The sequence below is a fragment of the Aythya ferina genome (assembly GCF_964211825.1).
Source record: "Aythya ferina genome assembly, chromosome: 1".
Lineage (NCBI taxonomy): Eukaryota > Metazoa > Chordata > Aves > Anseriformes > Anatidae > Aythya > Aythya ferina.
This window is the reverse complement of record NC_140296.1, coordinates 36,675,000-36,694,108: the sequence shown is the minus strand read 5'-3', so window position 1 is coordinate 36,694,108 and position 19,109 is coordinate 36,675,000. Positions and strand designations below refer to the sequence as shown.

Sequence of the window (19,109 nt, the reverse complement as noted above, 5' to 3'; positions counted from 1 at the left end):
TGCAGTACTGCATACCTATAAAGTTTATAGGTTTAGATGCTGTACAACAGGAACACAGAGTCAGACCCAAACTGGCTATTGTGGTTTAACCTGGCCGGCAGCTAAGCACCTCACAGCCGTTCGCTCACCCTTCCCCCTCCCTCCCTAGGATGGGGGAGAGAAACAAGAAAATGAAGCCTGTAGGTTGAGATGGAGACAGTCTATTAGGACAGAAAATAAAATAATAATAATAATTATTATAGTACTACTACTAATAACGTGTACGAAACAAGTGATGCAATTGCCCAACAGGTACTGACCGATGCCCAGCATATCCCTGAGCAGCCGGTCCCCCACCCCAGCTAGCCACCCCTATATATTGTTTAGCATGACGTCAGATGGTATAGAATTCCCTTTGGCCAGTTTGGGTCAGCTGTCCTGAGTCTGTCCCCTCCCCGCTCCTGCTGCACCCCCAGTCTGCCCACTGGCAGGACAGAGGGAGAAGCTGAGAAGTCCTTGGCTTAGTGTAAGCACTGCTCTGCAACAATTGAAACATCACTGTGTTATCAACATTATTCTCATCCTAAATCCAAAACATAGCACCCTACCAACTACTAGGAGGAAAATTAGTTTTATCCTAACTGAAACCAGGACACTGGCTCCATGCATTTGAATAGTATAATATATTTTTTTGTGGAGCCAACTGGCCTGTGTATGGGACTGGTCATGAGCAAGTTAGCTCAGTATCAAAAGCATACATGTATGTTTTCTAATCTGCCAACCTCCAATAAGCAATAATGGAGACTATTGTGATTATATTAGTGTTAGGTCAGAGGTTGGACTAGGTGATCTTGGAGGTCTCTTCCAACCTAGATGATTCTGTTACAATATATGATTAGAACGAATAAACTCATGCTGAACTCAGTGCTGTTGGGACTTCATCACTTCTGTCATGTGCTCTGGGTCAGGTGTATCTTCACTCCACTGTAGGCTATTCCACTATGGGATTATAGATGTCAGCAAGCAGTGTTTGAAATGGCTGTCCAAAATCTTATTGAAAAGCACATTAAATATTTAATTCTCATGTGAATCTCATGCTACTATGAGGCATAATTCTTATCTGAATGTTGCCTAAAATCACCTTAGATAGAGTGAATGATTAGTTTATCAAAAGAGGAGATATATCTGCTCATCATCACATTTTTACCAGCCTTTATACCTGATTTATTTAAACCAATGTATCTTTAATATGCATTTTTCAATTTTTCTTACTTTACGGATTATATGCTGTAAGAGAAGGTGGACCATTGCATCCATCTTTCAGAGAAGGTGGGTCTTTTCATCCGTCTTTCACCATACTTTTGTTTTCTTTTTTGGTCAAAAAAAATATATATTTATCTCAAAAATAATAGAAATATTACAGTGGTTATGAAAACAACTATTTCAGTAAGTCACCTGTTCAGAAATGTATATGTAACTAAGTCCATAAAGAAAGACCTACAATTTCTATGGCTACTCATCTATTCTGATAAATGGGTTAGGACTTCTCTACTTTGTTGTTGTTATTGTTGACACTGTTTCTGTTTTCATTTTTATTTTACTTTCCTTTTAATTTATTGGTAAATAAAAGAATATATGACAGGTTATATAAAAAGACTCCAACTTATTAATTAAGATCCTACAAAAAAAACTATCAATGATATTACTAAAGTAGCCACAAAATACATAAAAACAATGGGTCTTCCTCATTAGGAAGAAAAAAAAAATAGATGAAACAAATGATTTTTACATTACATAAATAAGATCTTATAAACAGAAAAAAAAAAAAAAAAAAAAAAAAAAAAGCAAGTTAAGAAATTATTTGCCAGACTACTCTCAAAACTTGCTTATCTAATTTTTAACAGAATAGTTAACATACTGAAAGTATTGTACTAGAAGTAAATTATACAAGATATAAATATATATACAAATCCCCCCAAAAATGCAGAATTTTGCAAGTAGGTCAAGCAAACAAATTTAGAGCTAGGAAAACAAACAAACAAACAAACAAACAACAAAAAAAACAGATTTCAGAAAAAAAAAAAAAGAGTTTAGAAAAAAGTAGAAATTAGAAAAATATGCGAAACTTTCTAAGAAAATAACATTATATAAAAACTATGGCTCTTTATGACTGAATTCTACACATCAAAAACAAAATGTCAAATATAAATGAAAAAAAAAAAAAGTTGTATGACATTTTTAGCAGTACACAAAGCTCATGATATTTTATTAAGATATGACTAAAAAAATTTTGAACAAACAGGTTCTGGACAACCCTTGACATGACAGGCTTTACATCATTTTTTCATTATACCACTGAGAAAAAACTATTCTTAATTATCATAGTCTGTAAAATGCTCTTGTAAATATGTATAAAATTAAGTACTCTCCTGAAGGTACCTTTTTTTAGTTTAAAGCCATTACTCCTTGTCCTATCATTATGCTCCCTGACAAAGAGTCCCTCCCAGGCTTTTCTGTAGGCCACTGTAAGGTCTCCCTGTAACCTTTTCTTCTCCAGGACAAACTATCCCAGGTCTCTCAGCATGTCATCATAGGAGAGGTGCTCCAGCCCCTCGATCATCTTTGTGGCCCTCCTCTAGACTCATTCTAGTATGTCTATGTTCTTCATGTGCTGGGGGGCCCAGAGCTGAATGCAGCACTCCAGGTAGTGCTGGGTTTCATAAGATCAGAATAGAGATAGAGAATCATCTCCCTCAACCTGCTGGTGACACTTCTGATGCAGCCAAGGACACAGTTGGCTGTGGTCTGCCAATGCACATTGCTGGCTCATGTTTAGTTTCTCATCAACCAACACCCCCAGGTCCTTCTCCTGAGGGCTGCGCTAAGTCCATTCACTGCCCAGCCTGTGTCTGTGCTTGGGATTGAACTCCATCCCACTGTCCATGTCACTGACAAAGATGTTAAATAATATCAGTGCTAGTACTGACCCCTGCAGAACACCAGTCTTCACCGATCTAAACCTGAACATCAAGCCATTGACCACAACTCCTCGCATTCAACCAACGAGCCAATTTCTTATCCAACAAGTGGTCCATCCATTAAATCCATGTCTCTCCAATTTAGAGACAAGGAGAACATTGGAAAATTCTTTGCACAATGCACACTGTCCTCAAAGTGCAAGTCTGAGCTTAAAAGCCAGGTTACAGACTTTGTAAACTTAAGCAGCACTGGATTAAAACGTACCAGGATTCAGGGGTCAGTAATGAGACAGGTGCTGTTTTACATCTTTGTCGGTGAAAGGGACAGTGAAACTGAGTGCACCCTCAGCAGCTTTTCTGATGGTACCAAGCTGTGTGGTGTGGTTGACACGCTGGAGCTAAGGGATGACATTCAGAGGGACCTGGGAAAGCTTGAGAGGTGGGCCTGTGGAAATCTCATGAGGTTTAACAGGGCCAAGTGCAAGGTCCTGAATCTGGGCAGGGGCAATCCCAAGCATAAATACAGTCTGGCCGAAGAATGGATTGAAAGCAGGACTGATGAGAAGGACCTGGGGGTGTTGGTTGATGGGAAGATCAACATGAGCTGACAATGAGCGTTTGCAGCCCAGAAAGCCAACCGCGTCCTTGGCTGCATCAAAGGAAGCGTGGCCAGCAGGCTGAGGGAGGTGATTGTCCCCCTCTACTCTGCTGTCGTGAGACCCCACCTGGAGTACTGCATTCAGCCTGGGGCCTGCAGCACAAGAAGGAGATGGCTCTAATAGAGCAAGTCCAGAGGAGGGCCGCAAAGATGATCAAGGTGCTGGAGAACCTCTCCTACACAGGCAGGCTGAAAGAGTTGTTGTTGTTCATCCTGGAGAAGAGAAGGCTCTCAGAAGAACCCATTGCAACCTTCCAGTACCTATACATGGACCACAAGAAAGCTGGAGAGGAACTATTTATCAGGGAGTATAGTGAAAGAACAAAGAGTAATGGCTTTAAAGTAAAAGAAAATCAATTCATATTAGATAATAGAAATTCTTCACACAGAGGGTGGTGAGCCACAAGAAAAGGTTGCCCAGAGACGTTGTGGATGCCTCATCCCTGAAAGTGTTTGAGGCCAGATTGGGTGAGGCTTTGAGCAACCTGGTCTAGTGTTGAGGTGTCCCTGCCCATGACAGGGGTGTTGGAATTAGATAATCTTTAAGGTCCCTTCCAACCCAAACTTTTCTGTGATTCTCTGATTCCTGCGGAGTCCATGAGTGGACACAGTACTCCAGATGGACTCTCAAAAGTGCTGAACCAAAGTCAAGAATAACTTTTTTGCTCCTTTTTGGATCCAATTCTGCAAAGTTGTATTTGAGCTTGCTGGGACTGAACAACTACATCTGCTGGCCATGCTAGCAAGGCAGATATTGTCAGCTGAGGATTCAGTCACTGGTGAGGCAAACCTTATTTACATGATCATTTGTTTCACGCTTATGAGACATCTAAACATGTTCAAATGATAAATCGCTTTTATTATGAATCAGTGTTCTATCTTAAGCAGCTCTGTAGGAACACTGCTTCATTTGCGTATTGCACAGTGAACAGCAAGATAGGAAAATAGCAGGAAAAGAATGTGGCCTTATTCTTCCTGCATTTAATTGTTTTCCTGACCAACCAAATTATTTCTCACCCTTGGCCGCACGTCTTTATGTAATGCTTGCTAATTGCTTAAAAGAAATTATTGTTCTCAAAGGATTTTTAGGTATGTGCTTTCCTTTTTGTTTGTTTGTTTTTGTTTTTGTTTTTGTTTTTGTTTGTTTGATAATGTAAGTTTTGGTGTGTAGGAGGGTTTAACGTTATCAGCAACACAAACCACTTTAAATATATAACTTCCTAAATTTTGTGTTTGGTGTATTTGCAGCTTGTCATCATTGTGTGCTCTCTCATATGTCTCTTTCTATTGCTTTCTATACACATACACATATACCCATGACGTGCAGTTGAATTCAAATGTCCAAGAAAAGACTGTCCAATATTCAGATAATTAAAACATTTACAAGAGTCATCATCATGAAGATGAAATATGCCTTCCTTTTTATTTAATAAGAATAGCACATTTATCACTTGGACAGTAAAATTTATTGAGATTTTAATATTTTTCTTTATTTACAAATGCTTGCATTTGTTATGAGATTCCCATTTATTATGGGATGTAGTAAGCAAATATTTTGATGATAATTAGCAACTTTAATTATTTACAATTTTGGAATAAAAAATTTTAAAAAGAATCTGTTAAACCTCACAAGTCAACAAGATGAAGAAAACTGATACAATAGCCTTGGAACAGTGAATCATTTTCCATGCATTTTCAAAGAGTATTACAGTAATTGGCAGTGCCAATGGAATGGGAATGCCTCTAAATTCAAAATGATTTGGAACAGAGGAGGAAAGATTGCTTTGAAGAATATAAATAAATAAATAAATAAACAAATAAATAAATAAATAAAAAGCTTCACAGAGCCATAAATAACCACAAATGAGATACTCCGATATTGTTTCTTTGGTGTTTGCTGTAATGATTTTACAGTGAATAATGAGTCTATTTATGTTATAGTGGCCAGGCTCCTTGTTTGGTAGAGAAGTTTGTTTGCTGAAGGATCTTTGTTGATGGTAGGATTATTTAAATAAGCTTGTGTAAAATGCCACGATTAAAAAATATTTTTATTTCTCATTTAGAACAAACACTAAAAATGAAAGTTTACCAGAAGGAAATTATATCCTTAAAAGCAATACAAAACAAAACAAAAATCTTACACCACAGAAGAACCCCAAAAAAACACCTTTATTCTGTCAGAAGAAACAAAGCCATAGCTACAGCTATTGCTTTGTTAGAAAACTGTTTTCTGCATACTGCAATATTTAGATTTATGTCTAGTAGTGGTTTTGTAGTGGCAAACAAAGCATCAGCCAAATAGCATGGAGCAGCTTCCCTATCATGGCAAGGGAAGAATAAAATCTTTATAGTTTTGAAAACTGTAAGAGCCTTACTCTAATATGTAGGCAGTGATTTTTGAAAAGCCACAGAGTACTATGAAAGAGCACACTTTATTCTTGAAATAGCTGTGCTAGCCACAGAATTTCTCAAACAGAACTTTTTTTCTTTATAAAAGAGGAACATATTTAGGGAGCATCTCATCATAGGGAAAGATCAGGTACAATAAATAACACAGTCAAATGTGTATTGGAAAGTTTCATCTTAGTAATGATGCAGATATCGTGTATTTGTTAGTTTTCTGACATTGGGTAGAGTCATTCTCATGAATGAGCAGCATTCTGTACGTTTGATCATGCATGTGCAACATGAAATGGAGCAGAAGGGACAAGGTCCCGCGGCAAACTGACCTTGCAACAGTGTTTATAATAGAATTTTGTTTTTAAAGAGTAGAACTCTATAATCTGGGTGGATCCCAGTATTTTATGAAATTAAAATTATCTGTGTAACCTGTCAGAGTTTTGTGGGAAGGGATTAGCTGATTTAAATGCAATGTTACCGATGTCAAGGGTCTCACTCTGAGCTTCTTGAGTTCCAAAGGTCTGCAAAATAAGCCTGCGCTTTATGCACTTTATGGACTTAAAAATTATGGATAATGACAATAATTGTTTATATATATATATATATATATATATATAAATATCAGAGAGCTGAGGATTCAGTTCTCTTAGATTTAGCTCTCTGTCTCTCTCTGTCTCTCTCTCTCTTTTTTTTTTTTTTTTTTTTTTTTTCCCCATAAATCTTCAATTTTCTTTCAGAAAAGAAAGTTAGAACTGTCAGGATGTAACACGTCTTAACACCTCTTAGACAACTTAAGGGAAAAAAATAAAATAAAATATAAAATTAAATAAAATAAAGTAAAATAAAATAAAATAAAATAAAATAAAATAATAAACAGAAACACAAAAGCAAAGAGGATCATTGAGCGACTAGCTTTTTTTTCTGATGCCATTGACAAGGGATGATTTTCTTAGTCTCTACTCAGAGTAATGGAAACTATGATATATTACACTCAGAAGCTAGTCAAACTCAGACATAGCTTTTATTGAGCACATCTCCCTACACCTGGCAAAAAAAAAAAAAAAAATCCCATGTTTTCCAATGAATCTGTAAAATTTTTCAAGTAATTTTTGTCTCATTGTAGACAAAAAGAACAGCTAAGTATCTAATGATGTTTTTTTTTTTTTTTTTTTTTAATATTAATTCTCAATTTTATATATTCCTTCTTTTTTTTTTTTTTAATTTCACATTTATTAATCTAACAATAAACAAATTCTCTAGTCGTGGAGACTACATCTATTCTGTTAAGGCCAAATACTTAATTCAGATGTGCATATGAAAGCCATTGAATGAGTACAATCTCCTCTGACATTCACTGCCAGAGGCCCTAGTTGTCAATTCCTTCACCACCATGGTTCACAAAAAAACGTTCGGGATTAGCTGTATTCAGTGTGTCATTCTATCAACTGACATATTAGAATGATGCCAGGAGAAAAGTTGGTTGTTTTTTTCAGTTCAAGTTATCTTTTGCTATTACTATTTAAGCGAGTTTGGAAATATATTTTCCGTTTTGAGATGAAAAACATTCTGCTCTTTCCCCATCATCTTGCTTCCCTCATTTTTTGATTTGTAGTCATCCTTAGTTGAACATGTTCAAATAGATATTGCTTATTTCCTTGAGTTCTATATCTTCCTAACAAGCATTTTGGAATATGATGCTTCCTTCTTTATATGTAGAGAATCCAGCCAATTGGGTCCTGATATTTCCTGCATGTTGTGGACCATCATAAGACACATCATACAGTTCGGAGTTCTTTTCCCTGAAGAACAGAAGCATAGTTTTTTGCAAACTGTCATGTAGTTCAGAGACATACAAAACTCTTATGTAAGCTAGGTCAGTACTGAGGTCTAGGTGAACAGTAGTGGCTTACTTTCTAAATTTTATGCACACAATCTATTCTATATTATGTACTAGATTGTTCAGAACTGTAGTGGATATTTCCCTATTATACTACGAAGTGAAGCAGAGATGACACATGTTTAGCACTTCAAGGAACAGACACTGAATTAAAATAGATAAGACATAAAAGTTGATTCAAAGCACCTTTTCTTCCCCCTTTTGTTAAGCTACCTGGAGCTAATTTTCTACATACCAAATGTGTACCCTGGCTTCCAGAGCCAAACAATCAACTAACAAAGAAACAGACAAAAACAAACAAAAACAAAACAAAACAAAAAACAAAAAAAAAAACAACTCCACCAACAAAAATGAAAATTTTAAAGCTCATAGAATCATAGAACATCCTGAAGTAGATAATATTTTATGTTCTTTTTTCCTCTTTTTCAGTGACATATTACAGTCATCTTATTTCATTGGAAGTTATTATATTATGGCAATTTCACAGTACAAAATTATCAGGAAAGTACCGTTTTCCTCCACCTTTCTCTTTCTTCAGCCTTATATATTTTAAGAACATGAGTTTCTATCTTCCTCCTTATTTATACTAAGCTAATAATAGTGTCTGAGGTGAATGTCATTTAAAATTGCATGTATCTCATATGACTTTTGAAACCTTTGTCTTCTTGAAATAGAATATATATTTACATACTCTTTTTAAGTATAGCTTGTGTTATAGCTCACCTATATTATCTCACCTGTATTTCTTCAAGTTTTCAAGTTCTACATCTTTATAATTATCAGAAGTTATAAAAATCTGAGACTTACTGTATAATATTAGAATGCTATTACATTCCTTCAGAATTACGTTTTATTATTATAGTAATATATTCAAAAATGCTATTGACTTTCTTAGTGTTTCTCTGAACTATCTGGACAGCTTAAATGACAAAACAATTATTATGTCAACACTCTTTGGAAAGCTGTCATCTTTCATGTGGTAGACGACAGGTTGACCATGAGCCAGCAGTGTGCCCTGGTGGCCAAAAGGGCCAATGGGATTAAATGGCATGAATTTAAAGGAGTGTGGCCAGCAGGTCAAGGGAGGTGATCTTTCCCCCTCTACTCTGCCGTGGTCAGGACTCACCTGGAGTACTGTGTCCAGTTCTGGGCTCCCCAGTACAAAAAAAAAAAAACACACAGGGATCTCCTGGAAAGAGTCCAGCAGAGGGCCACAAAGACGATACAGGGCCTGGACCACCTTCCCTATGAGGAAAGACTGAGAGACCTGGGTCTGTTCAGCCTTGAGAAGAAAAGACCGACAGGGGATCTTATTAATGTTTACAAATACCTTAAGTGTGGGAGACAGAGGAATTGTTTGGCAAATTTATAGGATCTAAAATAAAAACAAACTCAGTTAGTCAAGAGCTTTACAAGTGCTAGACTCATTGCAAAGAGATGGAGAAGACTTAGTGCTACTGAAAATAAACTTCTCTTTTGGTTCTTCATAAGTTTCAAACTAAGTTTAAAATGCTTCATATCCTTACAGATGCTAAATAAATAAACAAGGGTTAGTCATCATACTGGCTGAAAAATCATTAGATTTCACATTTAGAGTATCTGGTATTTACTCTGTTTTCCTTCTGTTGCTTGAATCCTTGAGATATATTTGGTTTCCATTTTCAGATATGTCTGCAAATGTGTCTGGAAAAATCTTAGTATTTTTACTTAAAATGAAAAGATATTTTCAGATATATTTTTATGCCTAAGACCTGAGATGATGACTAACTTAAAAATTATGAAGAACCTCTTAATAAAAACAAACGTTCTAGCAATATATATATATCAACAGCTCAGCTTAGGATGTTCTGTCCAAAACATATATTTTTTAACATTAAGGTTTCACTACTGCCTCCACTTCTGTAGAACTGTGCAAAAAGTTACTGACAGAGCCAGAACAAGCTGTACTATTTGCTATATATATTAAATCTAATTTTTACAAGATAACTTAAATTGTAACCTTCAAGGATGGGGAATTGTCACAGGTGTGTTTCACCCCTTATTTTCTTACCAAGGTATAAGCCCAAAGATATATATCTCTATGTGTGTTTCACCCCTTATTTTCTTACCAAGGTATAAGCCCAAAGATATATATCTCTATGTTTCCTTAGGAATTTTCTGGCTTGGAAACGGCTAGGAATCAGGTTGCACTTGCATAACCTCCTGTTTTGGTTTGACTTTTGTTGTTGTTGTTTTGGCCATATATAATCTCCAACATTTTTCCCTAGTTCTCAGGGAGTTCTCTTGAGGTAGAAAAACTTCTGCAGAGTGTTTCTTCTTGCTTGCTGTCTGATCTGTCTTATGGTCATCTAGAATGCAATCACACAGCATATGCAGGACAACCTGTGGATAAGGCCCAGTCAGAATGGGTTCATGAAAGGCAAGTTCTGCTAGAGCAATCTTCTATGACCAGGTGACCCAGCTGGTGGATGAGGGAAAGGCTGTTGACATAGTCTACCTAGACCTATGACCAGGTGACCCAGCTGGTGGATGAGGGAAAGGCTGTTGACATAGTCTACCTAGACTTCAACAACATCTTTGATAAGGTCTCTAACACCTTTCTCCTGGAGAAGCTGTGGCTTGGGCAGGTACACTCTTTGCTGGATTAAAAACTGTCTGTACAGCCGGGCCCAGAGAGTGGTGGTGAACAGAATGAAATCCAGTTCGTGACCTGTCACCAGTGGCATTCCTCAGGGGTCAGTGTTGGGGCCCATCCTTTTTAATATCTTTATTGATGATTTGAATGAGGGAATTGTGTGCACCCTCAGTAAGTCTGCAGATGACACCAAGTTGGAAGGAAGTGTCAACCTGCCAGAAAGTAGGAACACCCTGCAAAGGGACCAGGACCAGTTGGATTGATGGGCAGAGGTCAATGGGATGAGGTTCAACGTGGCTAAGTGCCAGGTCCTGCACTTTGGCCACAACAACCCCATACAATGCTACAGTTTTGGGGTGCGTGGCTGGAAAGCTGAGGAAAGAAAAAGGATCTGGAGGTGTTTGTCAAGACTTGCTGGAACATGAGCCGGCAGTGTGCCCAGGAGGCTAAGGCCAACAACATCCTGGCTTGTATCAGGAATAGTGTAACCAGCAGGACCAGGGAGGAGATCTGTACTCTGTACTCAACTCTGGTGAGGCTGCATCTTGAGTACTGTGTTCAATTTTGGACCCTTCACTACAAGAAAGACATCAAGGCCCTGGAACATGTCCAGAGAAGGGCTACGAAGCAGGTGAAGGGCCTGGAACACAAGTCCTGTGAGGAGCAGTTGAGAGAACTGGGGTTGTTATGTTTGGAGAAGAGGAGGCTCAGGGAAGACCTTACTGCTCCCTACAGCTACCTGAAAGGAAGTTGTGGAGAGCTGGAGGTTGGCCCCTTTTCACAGATAACTAGTGATAGGACTAGAGAGAATGGCCTCAATTTGTATCCAGGAAGTTTGGGTTGGAAATTAGGAGTTGCATTGTTAGCTTATTTCCTTTACTAATTCAAACACTACTAAGTACAATGGATAGTTAGGCATTACCTGAATGCTTAACTTCCTCTTCAGAATGCTTTTAAGGAGCATGATTTCATTGCTGTTGGTAAGGACATCCTTAGGGCTAAAGCAAACAAAACAAGATCATCATAGTATCTAATTCTGTTTACATAACTGTTAACACTTTTCATTTTTCAATTTTACCTGATAATATTTTTTGTACCTCCAAGGCAACATCAAATGATAAAGAGATAAAATGTTCCCAGGAAATAGGACTATTAAATTCCTTGCTTGATGGCAACAGAAAGAACTCGTTCACTGAAGCATTTATTGATGTTTCATTGACTTGAAACAGATAATTAGGACAGAAAGGAAACTGTTAAGTATGTTCTATATCACAGACCTGTTATTCTGAAGGAAGTAAAATGAAAGATACAAAAATCAGGGAATAATGTTCATTCCTGTCCATACATCCCTGTTTTCTTTGATAGGGATGTATAAAATATCACACCTGTGAGACTATTTTGAGCTCACTTCCTATAATAAGAAAATTCTGTATAAATAACTTTTAGTTTATTATTTATGTCTACATTAGTTTCGAGAAAAATATATTTTAATGTTTATCTCTTTAGAATATATGGTTTATTTTCATAGTTTTTACATTGAGAACTGTTATTAAAAATAACCAGCTAAATAGAACTGCAGATCCTTTTACAGAATGCTGGTTTGATGGTTTCTGAAACCAAACAGGACCATCATGAGAAACTAGTCTGATTTCCACATAGATGCATAGCATTTCTCCAAGCAAACCCTTTGTTATAAATGTCCTATTCCCCAGAATCACACTGCTAGACACCATACTGTGCATAGACAGAAGTAGATTCCTGATCTACTTAAGGTAAGGGGTAGGGAACTACCTGTACCACCCAGGAGTGAAATTTCCGTGCAGTTTTACTTACATGTATAGACATGTATAGACATCTATAGCTGCCACAGAAACCAACCACAGCCCAATTAGATCCTTCTCCAGGGCTGCCAGAGATTTCAGGATCTTCTTCAGACAAAGCCAAGCAAGGACCTGAACCCCTACCTACCTTCTACCTTGAGTGCTACAGTCATAAAGCTTAATAAAAAAAATGTCATCCGTCTTCCATGCTGCTCACCTCAGACATATAAAATAAAGCATTTAAGTACTTCTCATGATTTCTGCTGTGGAGACCAGGCACATTGTCATGCAAGTATAAGCTATATCATCATTTTTCCTTATTGAATTGTGTTTAAAAACTTGTGTTTAAAACTTAGCAGGCCTTTTCTAGGGTCTGGGTAATGACTGGGGTGAGTGATAATTACAAACTTTAAAAATCACTAACACTGCTGTTTGTTATCTATAGCTGCAGACTACAGCTGTGTATTAGTAGACCACGGCCTTCAGGCTACAGCTGTGTTATTCTGCAGAGTGACTATCCTCAACCAAGTTAGAAAATCTTGGTCGGAATTAACAAGAGTGTTTATACAACAGAAGCTAACTCCTTGGTGGAGATGTAACTTAAGCTAGCAGATGGTTAAATTCATCTCTCATTCAGTGAAAATGAAGTCTTTCATTAACTTTAATACAAAGTAAATAGGGCTTCTGTCAAGTAAAAAGCAAAATCTCCAGCTAAAAGCAGAGCCTCAGAAAACAGACACCTGAAATACCTGTCCTCAAACCTCTTAATACAATCTTATATGTATCTCCTTAGTGTGTGACAGTCATCGCCTTACGGGGATTCCCTTCTTCTCCATGGAACAGGGCAGATGGTTTCAGTCAAAGTAGACAAGTTTTAATTTACTGTAACTTTCCTGCAGTAGACTGGCTCATATGGGATCTTCTTTAGAAGGAGACACACAGGAAAAAAAATAAAATATATATATATATATATGTATGTATGTATGTATGTATGTATGTATGTATATATTTCACAAGAAAAGAGAAGAAAAAATACTTTTTTTTTTTTTTTTTCTATTCTGACTTCAAAGAAGATAGGTGAAAGCATACTGATTTTTAAAGACTAAAAGCGTATTTTTTCAATAGTAAATGCAATAGTTTTTATCTCTAGAAAGAGATTTCAAAGGAACTAGAGCTAGCAGTACTGGAGCTGTAGATTTATGCTGTGTTAAGATAGGCATGATTTTTGGCAGACACATTAAATGCTAATACCATCTGGAGATTTTGCATATTACTTAAACATTCAAAAATGATTAAAATGTCTTTTTAAATACAAACATCAAATTAAATTCTCATAATTAAGGCTCAAAATGCATTAATACTCCATGTGCCAAGTTCACCGGTCGGATAAACAGTCTTAATGCCATCATTACTTACATTTAGTGGTTGTATTCTGAGCCTTAGTGATGCATTGAATTTTATCAAATTATACTTACTAATGTCAGGTTTTAATTCTCATTTTTCTTTCTCAAGTGAAAAGGGTGAAATTCACTACTGGGAACAGATTTAGCAAAAAGTGTATGCACTGAAGCCCTCTTCAGGCAAAGTAATCAGGTAGACAGAACTTTACTACTACTACTACTACTACTACTACTACTAACTAACTAACTAACTAACTAAATAAATAAATAAATAAATGTACTTAGCAGCTCTGCACAAGTAGAAAAGAGACAGAGAAGAAAACAGAGAGCATCTCTGTGTATTTTCATAATCTGATCAAATAATTTTGTTTAATTTCTTAGTGTGTTGTTGAAAATAGGAAGATCTGTGTTGTGTGCACTGTGTGACGCAAAAGCATTTTCCTTGATTATATTTGTTAGCTTATCCATCTTCCAATGAGTCTCCTTTAGGAAATAAAAAGATTGGAGAAGATTTGCAAGTGAAACTTGCAAACTAACTAACTAACTAACTTTATTCATATAAAGTCAGCAAAAAAGTCAATAAAAATAAGTATTAAAGGACATAAATACATTTTGAAGTAGCAAATGCAGAATATGCGCTGTCATTCTTATATAGTCAGTGGGATATACATGAACAATCAGTTCAAGTAGTCGTGTTAATATTAAATAGTTCATTTAGTTCTCACTGAAATTATCAAGAGTGATTCTTGGAGTAAATAATAATAACAGTAATAGTAATATAATAATAATTCTTTTAAGAATTACCTTTAAAACACTCTGGTTTGTGTGTTCTCATGGTAGGTTCACATAACTAAACAATTTAGTGAATGTAAAATTTTTCTGAACATATTTTACATTCTCTGATGCTTGATTTTTTTCTTAGCTAAATTTCAAATACAGTGTTATTGTTGTTTTCAACATGATGTTTCATAACTGAAAGAAACACACGTACAGAAAATCATTAAACAAACCACAGACAACATTTTCCTTGAGGTAAGTGCATTGAAAACAATTGATTTACCCACCAGATTAATGCTGTCAGTAGTCACAATTGTGTTTTACCATAGCCACTAGTGACAATTACTAAACTTCAGTGAAGACGAACTGTTTATCTTATGTTCATACACACAGTTGTTCATTCTGTATTAGTTGACCCTTTATACCTGACAATGACTTGCACTTCCTATATATTCCCTTATAAATTATATATATATTTCCTTATATATTATATATATATTCCCTTATATATATATTCCCTTATATATATGTATTCCCTTATATATATTTACCTTTACTTATTTATCTATTTACTTTCTTCTGAACTAATTGTGAACTAGAGTTCACAATTCACTATTCACACAATAGTGCATTCTTTCTTGCTCTATTTGGTTCTGGTGTTTGGGGTTGAAGTGTTCTCTGATGTATATTTAGATACCACTATGTAGTAGCAAATGAAACAAGGAGTACATAAATAAAATAATAATTTGAATAAATACTATATAAAAATATTGAAATAAAAATTGAGTAACTAATCATTGATCTTCCTATTTTGATCTTTTCATTGATAACCAATTAATACCAATAAAGATTAATCAGCTCGATTATTTCATTTAAAAAAAATTCAAGTATTTTTTGTACTTCAAAAAAAAAAAGTGCAGTACCACTTACTCATCCAAATTTGTTATGCTCTTCTTCATGACAACATGTTTTTTCATTCAAAGAAAAACTGCACAGTATGTGATAGCAAACAGATGACTCAGCTGGAATATGCAAATCTATTTATTACTTGCAAAATTTTCCTCAAACTCATAGTCACTATTAAAGGAGAACATTAGGTGTTGCCACAACGACTTAAGTACTTACTGCCTTTCTAATATCTATTACAGAAATTAAATTTTATTTGAAAATTCTCTCCTACTTTAACAATTGACATAATTATCATGAGTTTTCAAAAACAAAACAAAACAAAATGACAAAAAAAAATAAAACTTTTGCAGTTTCCATGCTATGTCTAAATTTTTGAATAAATTATCATAACTGTAATCTCTTTTATATTATCTCTATACTGCAAATTCAAAACTGCTTTGCTATATTGTGTTATAGACAATACTACCAACATACGTATCATGATGTCATTTTTAAGAAACATAAAATTAAACATTTTACTTTCATGTCTATTAACAGTAATGAAAACTTCTTCCGTCCTTTTGTAGTCCATTGTATGTAGAACGTTACCTTACTATTGTTAAAGTGAATGAAGAACTACCATAATCTGCAGGTTTTATTTATTTGGAGATAAATCTCTAAATCATTATCTCACAAAAATAATTTTCATGTGATGCAATAGCATTAGTTCAGTGATGTTAGTTCTGTGTTGCAATTAGTTCTGATTGGATCCAGTTGCCAAGTTTACTATTTTTGAATTAAAATTCCTTGGAATACTGAGGAGGAATAGATAATTTTAGAGAGAAGTCTTTGGAAATTTGTCAAAATTAAAATGGAAGTACATTTAGTTATGAATCTCTAAAGCTTTTATTGAGCGTCATCTGTAAATACAAAGCATACAAAATGTACTATTTTGAAAATAGTCCTGACTTAACATACAGAAAAGACTCTGTTGTTACTGTTTCTCTAAAGATTGTTTTTATGCAGAAAAAATTGGCTTTTCAGGGTGAAATGAACCAAAATGGCAAAATAAATAAATAAAGAAAGAAAGATGAAAAAAGTCTCTACTTCTGCAGTTTAATAAGGTTTTCCTAAGACATAATCTTCAAGAAATCCAATAAGGTTTTGTAGCTTTACAGGTGTCTGATTTTTCTGTGGCCTCACCACTATCTTAAAATAATTTAGCAGAACTTTAAACTGCAAAGTCTTTTGTTCCTGTAACTTCTGTTACAGCTCTTTACCCTTGAAAGTATACTGTCTCTAGTAAGAACAAAAATTACAGAAGAGGCCAATTTATGATGATTTTATTTTTCTATAACTAAGGTTAGCTTCATGAAACATAATAAACTATGAAGACTGAAAAAATTTTGGGATAGAGAGATTGGTGGCTTTTTGCCCAGCCTTCTGGTTTATGACTTGTTCTTTTTCATGACATATGCTTAGTCCAACTCAGTCACTGAGTTGGATTCACAGCAAAGGGGATAATAGAAACCAATATGATGCAAAAGAATAAATGAATAAAGCTCTTTATTAATGACAGCCTTCTTCTGCACAAATGAAACTTGAGCCCATTAGTCAGATCACAAGAGCTTGCACTTGCCCAGTTTTAAACTTAGCATAGCAAAGGAAATACTACTACTACTACTATTAATAATAATAATACAAAAATAATAAAAAATAAAAAATAATAAAAATAATACAAAATAATAATACAACAACAACAACACAACTAAGAAAAAAAGAACTAATCCTTTCAAAGTTAGTGTCCTATAAATTGTGATTGTAAACTTTTAAAGTTTACTTTAAAAGTCGACTTTAAAGTTGACCGCCCTGTACAAGACCATCTTGATACTATACTCTGTGACACACACCAGACCTGATAATTATTATGTAAGTAAGGCATCAGACCTTAAACTGTTGAGACACAATACAAAGTAAACAGATTAGTTTACACTCTACTAGAAAAAAATAATGGTCTCAGAGCAGCCAAGAATACCTGCCTTGTTCACATCTGTTTGGCTCCGCACCACAAAGTTTGCACACCATCTGAGAGAAGCATCTGGCTGTGATGTCCAGGTATAGTTTTTAGCCACAGAACCAAGGGTGAAATTCAGTTTGATGCTGCAGTCAGTTATTTAAACATAGGTGCCTGCTGTTATTTTGTTGACCTTTTCTGGGCTGGGAGATAAAACAAAGTGTGTTGGTTTTACCATGCTGGGCAGCTAAACACCACAACCACTCTATCACTCCTCCTCCTTAGGTGAGGATGGGAAGAAGTAAAGCAAAGAACAACTCATGGGTTGAGATAAGGATAATTTAATTAAAGGGAAAAAATAATAATAATTAAATAAAGATTATTATGAACTAAACAATTTAACTAAAGGGAAATAAAAAGGGAAATGGGAAAAGGGAGAGGGAAAGGGAAAATAAAAAAAAAAAAGGGGAGGAAAACAAACAAATAAAACAAATGAAGACTATGTGGAAGTGCAGAGGAAAGAAATTACTCTCTACTTCCCACAAATGAGCGATGATTGACCATGTCCTTGAAGCAGGGCCTCAACGCACGTAGCCGGTGTTCGGGAGGAGGACCGACGTTTTCACAACGATAGCCCACCCCTCCCCTCTTCCTCCTGTTTCCACCTTTTATTGCTGAGTGTGACATCACATGGTATGGAATATCCCTTTGGTTGGTTTAGGTCAGCTGCCCAGTTTCTCTTACTTTTTGCCCACCCCCTAGGAGGGTTAGAGAGAGGCCCAATGCTGTGCCAGCACTGCTCAGCAGTAGTCACAACACTGGTGTAATACCACTTCTGTTCCAGCTACAAGTGCAGAGTACAGCACTTTATGGGCTGCTTCAGGGAAAGTTAACATTCCAGCCAGACCCAGTACACAAAGCATGTCTTGAATATTTGTTTCTTTTTGGATCTGCAGGTATGCTAGAAGAACACTGTAGTACCTAAAATGACAGTAGACCATTATTCTTAGGTTGCTGAAATTAGCTTAGGACATTAGAGTTTGTTTCCAGAAAGTGGTTGTTCATGGTAGCTAAAAGTAAAATCTCTCATTACAGTTAATGAAGAGTTAATCAATAACCTCACTAGAGCTTAAAGTGATTGACAGCTATGACAAGTGTCGTGGTTTAACCCGGCCGGCAGCTAAACACCACGCAGCCGTTCGCTCACCCTCGCCCTCCCTCTCTGGGACGGGGGAGAGAAATGGAAAGTGAAGCCCGTGAGTTGAGATAAAGACAGTTTAATAAGACAGGAAAATAATAATAACAAAAGTAATAATAACAATAATAATAATAATAATACAATGGTGATAATAGGAAAATAATAATAATAATATGTACAAACAAGTGATGCACAATGCAATTGCTCACCACCTGCTGACCGATGCCCAGCCTAACCGAGCAGTCCGGCCCCCTCCCCCCAGCTAGCCACCCCTATATATTGTTTAGCATGACGTCAGATGGTATGGAATACCCCTTTGGCTAGTTTGGGTCACCTGTCCTGGGTCTGTCCCCTCCCAGCTCTTACTGCACCCCCAGCCTGCCTGTTGGCAGGACAGAGCAAAAGGCTGAGATGTCCTTGGCTTGGTATAAGCACTGCTCTGCAACAATTAAAACATCGGGGTGT

General features: G+C 36.0%; 1 long non-coding RNA gene across 1 annotated transcript in view; it reads right to left on the bottom strand.

Moving 5' to 3' along the window:
- The window catches only part of LOC311443030, a 430,044-nt gene extending 411,149 nt beyond the window's left edge, over nt 1–18,895 (bottom strand). The window contains exon 1 of the long non-coding RNA XR_014697031.1: nt 18,854–18,895. This is a non-coding gene — a long non-coding RNA (uncharacterized lncRNA). The remainder of the gene's footprint in view (nt 1–18,853) is intronic.
- Between the last annotated feature and the right edge of the window lie 214 nt (nt 18,896–19,109).